At 33.6% G+C, this 15,506-nt stretch overlaps 1 protein-coding gene and 1 long non-coding RNA gene across 5 annotated transcripts in view; both read left to right on the top strand.

The window, feature by feature from the left end:
- Positions 1 to 2,411, top strand: part of LOC114578781 — a 34,388-nt gene extending 31,977 nt beyond the window's left edge. For all 3 annotated transcript variants that reach the window (XR_003699736.1, XR_003699735.1, XR_003699733.1), the window contains exon 5: positions 2,155 to 2,411. This is a non-coding gene — a long non-coding RNA (uncharacterized LOC114578781). The remainder of the gene's footprint in view (positions 1 to 2,154) is intronic.
- Positions 2,412 to 4,127: 1,716 nt separating this feature from the next.
- Positions 4,128 to 15,506, top strand: part of LOC110110108 (eyes absent homolog) — a 29,708-nt gene continuing 18,329 nt past the window's right edge. Inside the window, exon 1 of one of the 2 annotated variants that reach the window (XM_028692269.1) lies at positions 4,128 to 4,596. The gene's annotated coding sequence lies outside the window, so the exon portion shown is untranslated. The remainder of the gene's footprint in view (positions 4,597 to 15,506) is intronic. The other variant, XM_020841425.2, reaches the window with a different exon arrangement.

Below are 15,506 nucleotides of genomic sequence, written 5' to 3'. Positions count from 1 at the left end.
TTACATTAAGGTTTGTGCTATGATGCACTGATTATTTTTTCTTTCTAAAGAGTCGTACAATATGCCAACACGTATTTCCAACAATGGACGCGTTTTTGACAATGCTCCCGACATTGAAGACATACTGAAGAACATAGTACGATTAAAAAATTGTAAATGGCAACATTGAAACACATTGTTCTGAAACAATGTTTAAAAATTTTTAATGGTTTTTTTAATATATTTTTTTTTTAAAAATTTTAATTTATTTAATATAAAAAATTAAATTTTTCTTATTTTTCTATTCAAGAACCCAAATCAAATTCGTGAAACTTTATGTTTTTTCAATAACAATGTGTGAATAATCATGTCAATAATCCGACCAGTATATGATGTCATTACAATTCGACATTTTTCAAAACCATCCCACAACAAGTTTGATCAGCAAGTCCTTGACATTGATGCTCCGACACTAAGCATTTTCTACACCCCATAACTTGAACAGGGTCAAATCTTTGTCTGTCGTCTTTTTACATCGACGTACCAACGTCCCTCAGACATATTGACAAAAATGCTTTTTGAAATCCGACGTCCCAATAAATTAGTTGCATAACATTAAATGCCCGCTTTAACACATTGGGTTGTATACTCTTTCAATGTTCCTGATCACATGACATCGACGGCCCAACCTCGACATCAATGAAATATTTATCTTTTTTTAAAGCAGAATTTTAGTTAAATAAACTTATTTTTTTATTTTTTAATATTTTTTTTTTATAATAGAAAATAATTAATAAATTGCATTGTTTTCCCGTTGTTTATTACCATGACTTTTTAAATAATTTTTTGTGTCCTGTAATTTGCACTGTTATAAGTGTATCTATTCGTTTGTATCCGCGTCAATAGCTGCATCATAATTAATAGTTCTTTCCTAGAAAACTTAGGGCTGGTTGGTATGCGGATTTTAGGCCTTATTTAAGGTCGGATATTCGGGCGAAATCAGCCAAACACCTAAAATGCAAAATCATATATATATATATATGTGTGTCTGTGTGCACGCGCGCACGCGTGAGAGAGAGAGAGAGAGCGAGAGAAAATTTTATATCCTTAAGTCAAACATGTATCTAAAATTTCCATTTTAATTTTGAAAGTATTTATTTTAACCTATAATCATAATGTCATTAAATATATATGAGGAAAAGAAGCATATTTAAAATTGAGCAACTTGAACTAGAATAATTCTTTTTTGTTAAAGATTATTTGCTTTTGGTTGTGAAATAATTAGAAAGAATTTGGATAAAATATGATAAAAAAAAAAGAGAAAATAAAATGATAAAAATTTTTAAATAAATAAAAATGATATTTGAAGGAGTTTTTAAGCTCATGTAGCTTGCTTATCATTTCAAAATAATCTTATGGGATTTATAAGCTCTATAAAGATATTTAAATAAAATACACCTCTAAAGTGGAGTTATGATCAAATTATCTAATAAACAAATTTTAATGGATGTCCTCCTTCTAAAGAAAGTATTATCCAAAAATGATAGATGAAATTATTGCTATTTTATTTCTTAGATGCATGTATCATTTATTATTGAATTTTTAATTTCTATATTATATTTTTTTCTTGCAATTATTGTAAATTCTAAGGGCTTTAGTTCTATTTTACTATTGAAAGAAGTATGCATGCAAGGTGACCTTCTAAATCATCATTGGGACAGCCACAACCCCATAACATGCCTCCTTATTTGAAAGGAAGACCTCAAAATTTTCTCTTCAATTATTGTTTTATGCTTCATTAAGATGTTATGGACTGTAGATAGATACATCTTTGAGAAGTTATAATAATTGTTCTTACTACTGCCGTTTTTTATGCGTACACTGATACTTAGGCTTCATTTGGGACTGCTCTTACTGCTTCTTAAAGCAGCTTTTTAGTACAAAAATTAATTTTTTTTTGTACTAGAAAGCTGCTTTAAGACGCAGTAAGAAAGCCGTCCCAAATAAAGCTTTAATCTGTAAAATGATGTAATTAGTTCTTTGTGAATAGTTTTTACGGTTCTTTTACTATTAATTGCTATCATTGTTGTTTTATTGTAGTTGAGCTTAACCTTTTTGTAGCATCTTGCCATACCTTCATATAATGTTATAACCGGGATAAATTATTCTGTGCAGTCACCGGATGCCGTTTGAAAGCGAATCATGGCACATTACATTACTTTTTTACTGTGTATCAGACTATTGGTGTTGTGTACTGAGTGACGTGGCACATCCTAATTCGCCTCTGAATGATCCGGTAACCACACAGAATAATTTCCCTATAATTGAGCATCTGCTTTTAGATAGCTTGTCATTTGTCCTTAGGGTGACTTACATATATGCCATTGAACTCTTTTATCATTTACATACTTTTTTTATTCACTCAAACTATTTTATGAACTATTACTTAATTTTTATTATATTTAAATAATGTTCATATTTATTATATTAACCGGTTTAATCCGAAGTTGAACCATCGAACTTTACTGTGTATCAGACTATTGGTGTTGTGTACTGAGTGACGTGGCACATCCTAATTCGCCTCTGAATGATCCGGTAACCACACAGAATAATTTCCCTATAATTGAGCATCTGCTTTTAGATAGCTTGTCATTTGTCCTTAGGGTGACTTACATATATGCCATTGAACTCTTTTATCATTTACATACTTTTTTTATTCACTCAAACTATTTTTTTTTATGTACATATCAACTATTACTTAATTTGGATTATATTTGAATAATGTTCATATTTATTATATTAACCGGTTTAATCCTGATTTAACTTCGGTTGAACCATCAAACTGTGAACCTCTTCTTTTTTCTTTTCATTTTGGTGTCTTTTTTCGTTTCATCATCGTAGATTGTTAGGGGTGTGCCGAGCCCTATTGAGATTGACATTAATATTGACTTCAGCAAAGTTGATGGTAAATATGATTGATTATAGTTTTTTTAATCTTTGCCACAAACTAGGCTACTGTTGGTTTGAGTGATTAATAAAATAAAGCATTAAGCTATTATTATTTTAAATATGATTATAGAATTATGGATCTGATTATTTAAAATAAAAAATTCATTTTTTTCCATGATTTTCGTCTTCTTTTATAGTATTCATGTTACCTCTTAACATTGGTGGCGAAAGCTCTATTTTGGATAGTAATCTTTATTACTTGATGCAGCCATTAAAGTTGTCACAGGACCACCAAATATAAAATTTACGCGATTAAAAATCTATTTTATTTTTTTTATTAATTTATAAAATTTTGTCTCACTTCACAATATTTGGCAAAATAACCACTAAACTAATTTGATAAGCGCTTTACATGCTTGTATTTTTTTAATATAAATATACAATATCTATTAGTTTTTTCGTTTGGTTTGAAGTAAGATGAGTGTAAAGAATTTCAAATGCAGGATTTTGCGAATAACCAGATTCATTTTTGCATAAATAAATGCACGTTAAATATTTGATTATTTAGAATTCATCATCTAGTTCAATTTTGTTGTATTTGAAATTTTTCTGATTTAGATGATTTTTAAAGACACTGTTAAATTCATCATCATTATTGCTACCTGCCACTGTCGGTTATCGCCAACCCCATCTACGGATGTTGCCACCACCACCCTTTTCGGTTGCCCGCACTATTGCCACCCACCGCCCCCCTCTTGTAATCGTCGCCATCACCACTCTCCATCAGCCACCGCTCATCTTCAACCGTTGCCACCATCAAACATTGCCAACTGCAGTCAACTATCAATACCACTCGTCGACCATTGCCTACTGCCACCCAATCGCCACCTCCATAGGTCATCATTGACAATCACCCGTCATTGCCAATCATTGCCAGCCGTCAATCACTATTATAAACCATATCACCTAGCCACTCACTTTACTGGCCAACATCATGTTTAAATTTTACACTACATTCTTTTTTACTTTAAATCAAATAAAAAAATAATTATATATATTTATTTTATGTTCATCTAAATAATTTTAAAATATTTCAATATACTGTATGCTACATTCTTTTAAATTTCTTTTTAAGTAAATTAAACAGCCACTTAATCCAACGGCGAGGGATCAATTCTGTCAGTTTTTAATGGATATGCGGATGCTTTTCCATGTGGTCGCGACTCGCGAGCCGCGCGGCGCGCTGGAGACTCGCGCGGCTGTACCCTTTTCCACTTCCACAGGCTGCATCCCATTACCACTTCCACAGATCATTCGATCGACCCGCGAAGCCAAAACCCTAACCTTTCTTTTACCATTTCCACCCACCCGGAGGCGACGGTGCAGGAGAACCGGTATATCCTATTTACCTTCGATACCTTATTTAAATGGATGCTGTGCGTTAATCTTTCAGAAGGATGCAGCCATTTGTGTCCCCTGACCATTTACAGTACCTAAACTGTAAACTTTTTAGCTCGTGAGTTTTCTGACCACAGCGAGGGCAACCGCTGCAAGGAGAAACACCGCCTTCTGGGGCTCCTTACGCAGACAGAGCTCGCCCTAGACTAACGGTCTCTGGGAGAAGGTCTACAGTTGTTGTCTCCAGAGCAACCATCTCCTGGTTTAAAGGTTAGGTTAGGATATAATTCTAGTGATTTTTTAAAGTTTCCCTACCATCTGTTCTGTTTATTTGATTTTAATAAGGTATTTGCGATGGTAGAATTTTATGCGAAGTTTATTCGGTTGATTATTTCTGAACGAAGTTTAGAATAATGCCTGTTAAGGATCAAAGGCTATCATTTTATTACTTACGAATCATCATTATTAATTTTATGTATAGGGTATTTTCGAGTTGACTCAAAGAACATTCATATAGTTCGGATGTTATGATTGATTGAATTGGAATTCTGAGTTCTGCTTTGAGTTAAGCTTGCTCTTTAGTCTGGCTAAACTTGTCTATTTGAGCTTGATTCAAGCTTGATTTGATCGAAGTACAATCCGGTGCTCGATTTGGGATATTGAAAGGCTAATGACATTTTTATTGAAATAATCGTCCCGTCTTGGAAAAAAAGAGTTGAATGAATTCATACTGTTCAATGTGTTCGTGTAAAATTTTGACAGAAATTTAAGTCTCATAGGCATTGATTACATGACATTGAATTAATTTTAGATTGTAAAAGGCTTGTTAGAGTTTATCACATTTTAGTAGTGCGAACTTCTATGTACCTTGAAGAGGTTGAGGATCATGCAAAATGAACTTGATTATCCATGTCTTCCTTGTGTCATACTGGGAATAATACTAATAATTGATCATATTGAGGTATAGATTGCACAACCTTGACATTCCTAACCAATTCCTTTCTATTATGAAAGTGATACCCTCTGTGGATCCTAGAAAAAAACATAAATATACTCCTACATCCAAAAACACTTCACACACACTCACACAAAATCCTAGAATCTTATTGTAATTCGATCTCAGTTTGAATAGGTATACTTTATTCTAAATTGTGGACCTTTTTTTCCTAAATTAAGATCACCCATAAATTGAATTTTTTTAATCCGAAATGAAATATTTAGTAACAATTAACTAATAAAAACTAAATAGTGTCATTTTTTTTTGGGGGAAATTGAAATAGTATCATTTGGTGCTATGATGAAGCTAATCACAACTTTGAGATGAGGATAAAGTGATAAAAATAAAATGTTGGACTCCCAAAGAATTTTATGATTAACCTGATATCAACTTTGGTCAACATTGCTCCTTATTTTCAAAAGCATAAACCTTTTTGAATTAGGTAAATAGTCACCTTTATGGCTTTATCTTTCTTAAATTTCTCATGAAACAAAAAAAAATTAATGAATTAGAGCTTCCATTCTTTATTGGTTAGTGGACAATCAATGCCTTATCTTTTTTCTTGTTTCTTAATGTCTGGGATTGAGATTTCAATTGGAAATCCTATTCATCACCATGTTATTTGAACTGAATTTTTCGAATAAGGGATTGGATAACTTTTTTGAATTGATACTCTCTAAAGTGCTAAAGTTTTATTTAGCATTCAATAAGCCATAAATTTATCTATTTCTCATTCTATGTTAATGTCATTATTAATAGATATTATGATTTATAAGAAGATAAATATTCTATGCATTTAGGAAATTAAATGTGTTTGAGAGAAGGCTAAGAAAATTGATAGTTTAGGGTTTAAATTATAGTACTTAGGTAGGAGTTGTACTAGAAATGAGATAAGTGTGATTATAGATAAGAGTTTGAAGTATAATATGGTAGAAATTAATAGAATTAGAGATAAAATTATAGCTTTAAAGATTATTGTTAATGCTAAGATTATTAATATTATTCGTGCTTATGCTTCTCAAGTATGTTTGGATATGTGTTCAAGTTAAAATTTTAGAATGACTTTGAATAAATTAATACAAAAGATACATCTTGAAGAAAATGTTTTTATTTGAGGAGATTTAAATTGACATGTTGGTAGAGAAGTAGAAGATTTTACAAGTATTCATGGTAGTTGTGGGTTTGGAGCGATTAATGAAGATGGGAGGACTATATTTGATTTTTCTCTAGCTTATGATTTTATAATTGCAAATATTTTATTTAAGAAATGAGAGGAGCATCTCATCATTTATAAGAATGGATATAGTAAAACTAAGATTGATTATTTTCTTATAAAAAAATAGATCGTTTTGATTACAAAATTGTAAAGTTATTTTGAGTAAATGTTTATATATCCAGCATCGCTTTTAGTTTTGGACTTTAAGATGAAGGGCATAATATGAAAAATAAAGTAAAATGTTATTTTAGGATTAGATGAGAGCATTTAAATACTACTAACAAAAATATTTTTGAGAGTGAGATGCAATATCTTAAGATTTTGATTGTGCACGAGGAAGCTAATGTTATGGGGGGGAAAATAGCTAATGATATTAAGAATGTTGTTAAGGATGTGCTTGGAGTATCAAAAGTTAAAACTCCTAATAGTAAAAATAATTGGTGGTGGAATTAAAATGTGCTTGAAAAGATAAAAAAAAGAATTTTTGTTATAAAAATTAATTTAGATGTAAAAACTCAAAAAATTAGGAAATATATAAAGAGATCCATAAGGAGTCTAAGAAAACAATATGTGATGCACAAAAAATAGCTTTTAATAATTTATATAATATATTAGATACAAAGGAGGGTAAAAGATGTATGTATAAGTTAGTCAAGCAAAGAGGTAGAAGAATGAAAGATTTAGTTCAAGTGAAGTGCATTAAGGTGAAGATCAAAATATGCTTTTATTAGAAGAGGATATTCAACAAAGGTGAATAAGATATTTTGATAAGCTTTTCAATGAAAATTGTGAGAATATGATTGACTTTAGTGACCTTAACACCCTAAATAAAAATAGAGATTTTTATTTTTATCGGCGTATTAGTAAAACCGAAGTAAAAGAGGCTTTAAAGAAAATGAAGTATGAAAAAGCTGTTGGACCTGTTGATATTCTAATAGATGTGTGAACATGCTTAGGAGATGAAGAATTTTTTTGGCTTACAAAACTTTTCAATATTATTTTGAAAACTAAAAAAGATGTCAGATGAGTGGAGTGTGTTGCTTTCTATTTTTAAGAATAAAGGTGATGCATAAGAGTATGTAGATTATATAGAAATTAAATTAATGTGTAATATTTTAAAACTTTGGGAGAGAGTTATTAAGAATAGGTTATGACATGATACTCTTGTTTCTCAAGATCAATTTGGAGTCATGCCGAATAGGTTTATTATGGAAGCTACACATTTATTGAGAGGTTTGATGGAGAATTATACGGATAATAAGGAGGTTTTACATATGATATTTATTGATTTAGAGAAAACTTATGATAAAGTTTCAAGAGAAGTGCTATGAAGAGTTTTAGAAAAGAAAGCGGTTAATAATGTCTATACTCAAGGCATTAAGGATATGCTTGCATGAATTGTTACTTGTGTTCAAACATAAGGAGTTTGTACCAAGTATTTTCCTATTTCAGTTGGATTACATCAAGGATCAGCTTTAAGCCCATATCGTTTTGCTTTGGTCATGAATGTTCTTACCAGACTTTTGCAGGAGGATGTACCCTAGTGTATGCTTTTTGCTGATGATATTCTTCTTGTTGATAAGACTAGAGAGGGAGTTGAAGGTAAACTTATTATGGAGGTCAACTTTAGAATCTAAATATTTTCTTTTGAGTAGATCTAAAACTGAATACATGGATTCTAATTTTAGTAGTAATAGATTATAGATCTAATGGGGGGATTATGACTTTGGGCAATCAAGTCATTAATAAGACCACACATTTTAGATATCTCGGGTCTATTGTCCAAAGCGATGGTGAAATAGATGGGATATTATTAGTATAATTCAAGTTGGATGGTTGAAGTAGAGGAATGTATCAGGCTTGTTGTGTGATAGAAAAGTATCACTCAAATTTAAGAGAAAATTCCATAAGATTTTGGTGAGACCTGCAATGCTTTATGATGCAGAATGTTAGCCATTAAAATACAATGTTAAGTGTTACAAAGATAATGATGATCAGGTGGATGAGTGGCTTTACTCTTAGGGATAGAATGTGAAACAAGCATATACATGAAAATGTTGGAGTAGCTTTAGTGACAAATAAGATTAGATAGAGTCGTCTTAAATGGTTTGGTCATGTAAAATGTCAGCCTTCTGATGACTTGGTTAGGAGAGTAGATGTATTAGATTTGGCCTATGTTAGGAGAAATAGAGATAAACCTAAAATAGACTTGGTTAGAAAATATTAGAACTGACATATTTTTATTAGATTTAAATGATAATTTGACTCTTAACAAGACACAATGGAGAAAAAGAATTCATGTAGTTGACTCCAAGTTGTGGGATAAAGGCTTGATGTTGTTGTTTTTGTCATTCTATGTTCATGGATTTAATAAACTTTTGCACATTTTTGTTGTGAATCATCGGACCTATTTTTAGATGGAATTTATCTAATGGTAGAAATGCCTTTATGCTTGTTAGAAGATCTATTGCAATCCTTAGTTATTTAAATTGCATCATTTCATTTTAGAAAAAAATTGGCCGGGGATGTGATGGCTCTACAAAATATATTAGAAAATGTTCTCTTTGGAAAGAACTAGATTATGGTGTTACATTTTTATATCTTCTTAATTGAGGATATTAGCCTATTTATTTCTTTCCTCTTCTATTCACCATATGTGCTTATTTATAGGCTCCTAATTACAATCAATAAGAATAAGAATTCTTTCTTTGACATGATACCAGAGCAAGGTTTTCTTGCTCCCGCCTTTCCCTCCTATTTATCTTAGTTGCTCCCTCTCCTGGCTCACTTAACTGCACCCTTTGCCTTATTAGCTCTCACATGGCATGCCCCTGCCACAGGCATCCTACACATATGATGCACTTGCGTGCATCCAACCTTGTCAATGCCCCACCCCGCAACTTACTTGCACGTGAGTTGCTTCGCTCGTCTGCTCCCGCAACTTGCTTATTCAAAGTGCTATGGACTTGCTTGCTCCATGCCGGTGCTTCTCGCAACCTAGCCCTCTCACTTATAATTCCAAAATAATGTGTTGGTCCACATATTATGCTGGTCTGATCATTGTCATGATTGCATTGGTTTACATGTGAGGTGCTCACTCTCATGCTTGTTATGATTTGCATTTTGCACCACTACCTGTGGTATATAAGCTTAAGCTCTTTGGGCTTAGTAGTCCATGATTTGCTCAAGCTTTCTGCTCTATGTTTCCCCTTAGATTATTAGAAAGAGTCACGGTTTTTCCATCTGATATCAAAGAATCAAATGCCTTGACATTCTACACCAGCATCGTATTTAGTTGTACCAATTTTCTCCTATGGTTTGGGGTCGAGAAATCCCTAGGAGAGGGAAAATCGGATCACCCACCAACCTTGGAGACGACCGGGTTCGTGGTTCTACCTTCTCTATCTTCTTCTCCCCTCTTTCCTCCCTCAACTAGCCGCCGGCCTAGAGCTCCTCCCCATTGGCTTAAGTCGCCGGCCACCACTCAACTCCCCTCTCCATTGGTTAGACCTAACTCCCCTTCCACCTTCACCCGACCTCTTTTCCCCTCACCCCACCCATGGCTCACCCACCATAGCCGCCGGCTTCAACTTCTTTCCCCTCCCTCCAAGATTCAAATCTTTGTTTGAATACTTTCCATAAATAAATGCTCTTGATTTGGAAAGATCCAATTTCAAATAATTTAAGTTTGAGATTTTCTTTCCTTATTTAAGGAAACTATTTTAGGAAAGTTTCTAAATATAGACCCCTTTGAATTTCAAAATTCATGAGGAATTAATTGAAACCTTTCCTAGAATAGTCTTTTATATTTTAGGTAACTCTATTCATGAGTAAATTCAAATTTATTTGAATTTAAATGGTTACCTAAATTATAATCCTATCTTTGGTAACTTCCTAATTCATAGCCTATTAAATTTCAAATTAAATTGGTTGAAATCTTTCATTCCAAATTTAATTTCTTAATTTAAGTAAGTATTGAATGCCTCCCCAATCCTCTCCTCCTACTCCCTATGCCGCCGGCCCCATAGAGATCTCCTTTGAGATTGTTTCCTAAAATCACTTCACCTTTTTGGAAACAATTCCAAAATCTCTCCTTTTCCCGTGGCTGAAATTCCCCTTGCTCCCCACCTCCTTGAATCTTTCCTAAACCACTCCTCCCAAGTTGGAATTAAGCCTCAAGCCCCTCTCCCCTGCTGGCCGAAATTCCCCAAGACTCCTGTACTGTTTTCCCTCCACAAATCCCTCCCAAACCCCATCCCACGCGGGGTTTCCCGATCTCCAAGACTTATGCCAGAAAATTCCTGCAACCATTCTCGGACTTTCGTCGGCTAAAGGCTTCCAAAACTGCTGTCTTCAAGGGACAGCTTGATGTCCAATAGTTCCCGCCGGCTCCTTTCACCATAGCTCCATCGGGGAAGCTTCTCCTCACCGTCCAGCACGTCCCAACATCAAAAACAGTGACCTCTTGCATAGGTGGCTGACCCGGAAACGGAATACAGCTTCTCCTACGACAAACTTCTCCAACATCACGACTACTTGTTCCCGGACTTTGACTAAGGTGAACTTCTCCTCCTCTTCAATTACCTTTTTAATCCCCTAAACTTGTAGGTGATGACGAATCCCAAGGAGCCGAGTTTCGCCTTATGCCTAAGCTTAGTAAACGTAGGATTTTATTTCGCCGTTGCCAAAGCTTAGTAAGCTTAGGGTTGAGTGTACTTTATTTGCTTCTAATCTTATTGTTAGATTAGGGATTTTTGTTGAAAGCTATTTATTTGCATGACTTGATTTTCTATGTTGTTTTGATAACCCAAATGTTTAGTGTGCAACATAGCCTAAACAGAAGTGACCGCTCTTATGTTTTATTTGATCATTTAAATTGCTAATAGTTCTAATCTTAATTGCTCTTACCAAGAAATCGTGCAAATTCTTTTACATTACTTTTTAAGCATTTAGTCGTGCATCACTTTCCTTCGGATAATTTACACTGTCAAGTTCTCAAAATGACAGCTTTTGACTATGCTGTTCCTACATTATTGCTCAATAGACTTTCCATGGCCACAATCATGTTCAGAACTCCATGTGGGATTTTTTGTTTCACATACTTTTAGGAAGATAGAAAAGTACGCCTCAAACTTAAAGGAAAATTCTATAAGATGGTGATGAGACCTGTAATGCTTTGTGGTGCATATGTTGGCCATTAAAAGAGAAGCATAAAGTAAAGTGTTATAGAGATGAGAATGCTCAGGTGAATTGACTTCACTCTTAGAGATAGAATGTGAAACGAGTATGTACGTGAAATTGTTGGAGTAGCTTCAATAGCAGATAAGATTAGAGAGGTGGTTTGGACACATAAAACGTCAGCTTTCGATAAATCGGTTAGGAGAGTAGATGTATTGGATTTGGCCTATGTTAAGAAAGGTAGAGGTAGACCTAAAAAGACTTGGCTAGAAAATATTAGAAATGATATTTATTTATTAATTATAAATGAGAATTTGACTCTTAATATGACAACAACAACAACATCAAGCCTTTGTCCCACTACGTGGGGTCAGCTAAATGAATCATTTTTCTCCATTGTGTCATGTTAAAAGTCAAATCCTCGTTTAAATTTAATAAAGAAATATCATTTCTATTATTTTCTAATCAAGTATTTTTAGGTCTACTTCTACCTTTCTTAACATAAGTCAAATCTAATACCTCTACTTTCCTAACCGGGTCATCAGAAGCTCGTCATTTTATGTGTCCAAACCAATTAAGACGACTCTCCCTAATATTATCTTCCACTGGAGCTACTCCAACCTTTTAACGTATATGCTCATTTCATATCTTATCTCTAAGGGTAAAGCCGCTCATCCACCTGAGTATCCTCATCTCTACAGCGCTTAACTTATTATTATGCTTCTATTTTAATGGCCAACATTCAGCACCATAAAGCATTGCAGGTCTCACCACCATCTTGTAGAATTTTCCCTTAAGTTTGAGGGGGACTTTTCTATCACACAAAAAGCCCAATGCATTCCTCCACTTCAACTATCCAACTTGAATTATGTTGATAATATACCCATCTATTTCACCATCACTCTATCCAAGATATCTAAAACGTGTACTCTTATTAATGACTTGATCGTCCAAAGTCATAATCCCCAAACTATGTCTATTACTACTAAAATTACACTCCATATATTCAATTTTAGATATACTCAAGCGAAAACCTTTAGACTCTAAGGTTGAGTTTCAGAATTCAAGTTTACCTTCAACTCCTTCTCTAGTCTTATCAACAAGAAGAACATCATCAGCAAAAAACATACACCAAGGTACATCATCTTGCAAATGTCTAGTGAGAACATTCATGACTACAACAAAAAGATATGCGCTTAAGCCTGATCCTTGATGTAATCCAACTGAAATAGAGAAATACTTGGAAAATACTCTTAACATGACACATTGAAGAAAAAAAATCATGTAATCGACCTCACATAGTGGGATAAGGGCTTGATGTTGTTGTTGTTGTAGTATACTTTTAGAAGATAACATCTATTATGTCTACACTCTTTATGATAAAATGTTTTCACTTGCAAAAAAATGATATGCATATCCATAATACTTTAACAACTTTCGACAACTTACTTCAGTATTGCCCCTTTACTAATGTAACTACTTGGGAAAAGTAGAATGAAGATTTTATTATTGTCAAATTTCTCTCTGATTTACAACTTTTTTTGCATGGTATGCAATCTCAATTGATAGATGGCTTCAATGTTCCTAATATTAATTGCTCCCATTCAGGTTCTTCGTGTTGCAGGTCATCATCCTCATGTCACAAATCAATATTTAGAGGCATCATGCCAGCACAAAATGCAATGCAAGTGATTGTTCATTTTTTTCAAAGATGTTTAATGTAGTGTGGGGCTTAATATAATTATGAATGTTTTGTGTGTGAGGAAAAAATAAAAAAAATAAAGGCCTTTAAGCACGAGTTTAACAACAAATTTTAATGAACAGAAACAAATATGTTTTTCCTTATCAATAGCACTATTGTCTAGGTCATCATCCTCATTATTTTTTTGGAGTTTTATATTTGTCCCATCCTCAATTCCAAAATTTGAGTATGTTACATGTGAGATTAACAAACGTCATCATGTACCTTTTCCCATGTCTTTTCATGGTAGACCCCTTTTGACCCAGCTAACTCTAACATGTTTTTGTTATTTTATTTTCTTCATTGATGATCGTAATAGGGCCGGTTAGGTTTTTTTGTTGAGATGTTTGTTTGAGGTCTTAATGTCTTATTTGTATTCAAACTTTTCAACATAGAAAAGAAGTGCAATTATTTGTTCAAATTAAGACCCTATTTCTATACCAAGAATGATATTATACTTCTATCTTTATGTTCTTATACATCGCAATATATGAGCACAAACATCACTATCTTCTTGACAATTCTTACATCTTGGTGTTTCACATGCATTTTCCTTGCTAATTTGTGCAATGCTATTCTTACTACATGCCATTTAATCAATCTCATGCTATTTATTTTTCTGAACAATGTTACTACATTCTCTATTCTAACCCTATAAATCTTATCCTTGCATCTTCAGCTACATGTGTTTCACCCATGACCTTTGCTCGAGTCATGGAAAACTATCCCCTTATACTATTTAATCTTTTACAGTGTATTCTCATACTAAAAAAATATTATCAGTATTACAATATTTCTACTGGAAAATTATCTCCATCGATGCTACTTTTTATGAGATCTCTTACTTTGCACCCACTTCATCTCTTACAAATCCACCTCTATTTGTACCTCTACACCTTCAGCCTCGATTAGAGTTTAATAGAGTCAAGTTGACTCGTGGGCCGATTTGAGTTTGACTTGATAAATGACATGTAAGCTAAACTCGATGAGCCATTGGCTGGCTGCTTGCGCGATAGAGGAATAGAATTGGGGAGAGGAAGATCTCAAAGCTTGTGGAGAAGATAGTTCTAGTTCTTCGGCTTGTGAGTGGCTATTGTGGAGAGAGAGACAGTAGGTAGTTGTTTTGGTCTTTTATGCCTGAGAAAATCAGGTGTAAGTGGGTTTTTTTTTTATTTGTCTTTTTGGGAGCATCAGTGTAGGCGTGAGAGAGAGTAGGGACTAAAAAAAACGAAATGTGTAGAGAGATTCCAGTGGAAGTTCAAAATTTGTCATTTTCTCCTTTTGTTTTATGCGGATAAGAGGGAGTGGTTGGTGAGAGCATGGACTTCTTTATTTTAGAGAGAGGAGAGAGAGAGAGAGTGGGTGTGAGTGTGAATGAAGCTCAAAATTTTTCTCTTTCTCTTCTATCTTATGTGAGTGGGATAAGAGAGAAAAATAAAATTATTTAAAATATAACATAATGTAATTATTTTAAATACTATGTAAATTAATGTCATACATATATGTATTTAAATTAATTTATATGATTAATAAGTAAATAATTGTATAATATTTTAAAAATAATCTACTTAAGCTCTCGACGCATGTCAAATGAAGCTCAATTTGAGTGCGGATGGGCTCGTATGAAAGGTCTCAATGATCTTGACACGCTTGCGCAGTCTATTTCGCCAAACAAGATCTCGAGGAAAAAATTTACGTAGGAGAAATTTCATGTAAAAGGGATTATTTTTTACACATAACTATGTGAAAACTTAATAATTCACCGTCACACTCGTCACATGCCTCCTCTAACATGGAGATGAAAGCAATGCAACTTACATAATCCAATTCCGAGCATGATGATGAATCGAGGTGGCCAGGGGTGATTTAAGCTATCGTCGCACGTAGTCACACAAAAGACTCGAGCATTGGACTCGATCAATAGCTCCTAAGGCTAACGATTATTATGATTGGTGAAGGAATACCCCACTAGATGTGAAGGGAGGCTCCAAAGGATGTGCACTAAAAATGAGGTCAATAAATGAACCCCCAACAATTGTCATTATTCA

This window comes from Dendrobium catenatum, unplaced genomic scaffold (assembly GCF_001605985.2).
Source record: "Dendrobium catenatum unplaced genomic scaffold, ASM160598v2 original_scaffold_155404, whole genome shotgun sequence".
In the NCBI taxonomy this organism is placed as follows: Eukaryota; Viridiplantae; Streptophyta; class Magnoliopsida; order Asparagales; family Orchidaceae; genus Dendrobium; species Dendrobium catenatum.
This window is presented reverse-complemented; position numbering and strand designations above follow the sequence as displayed.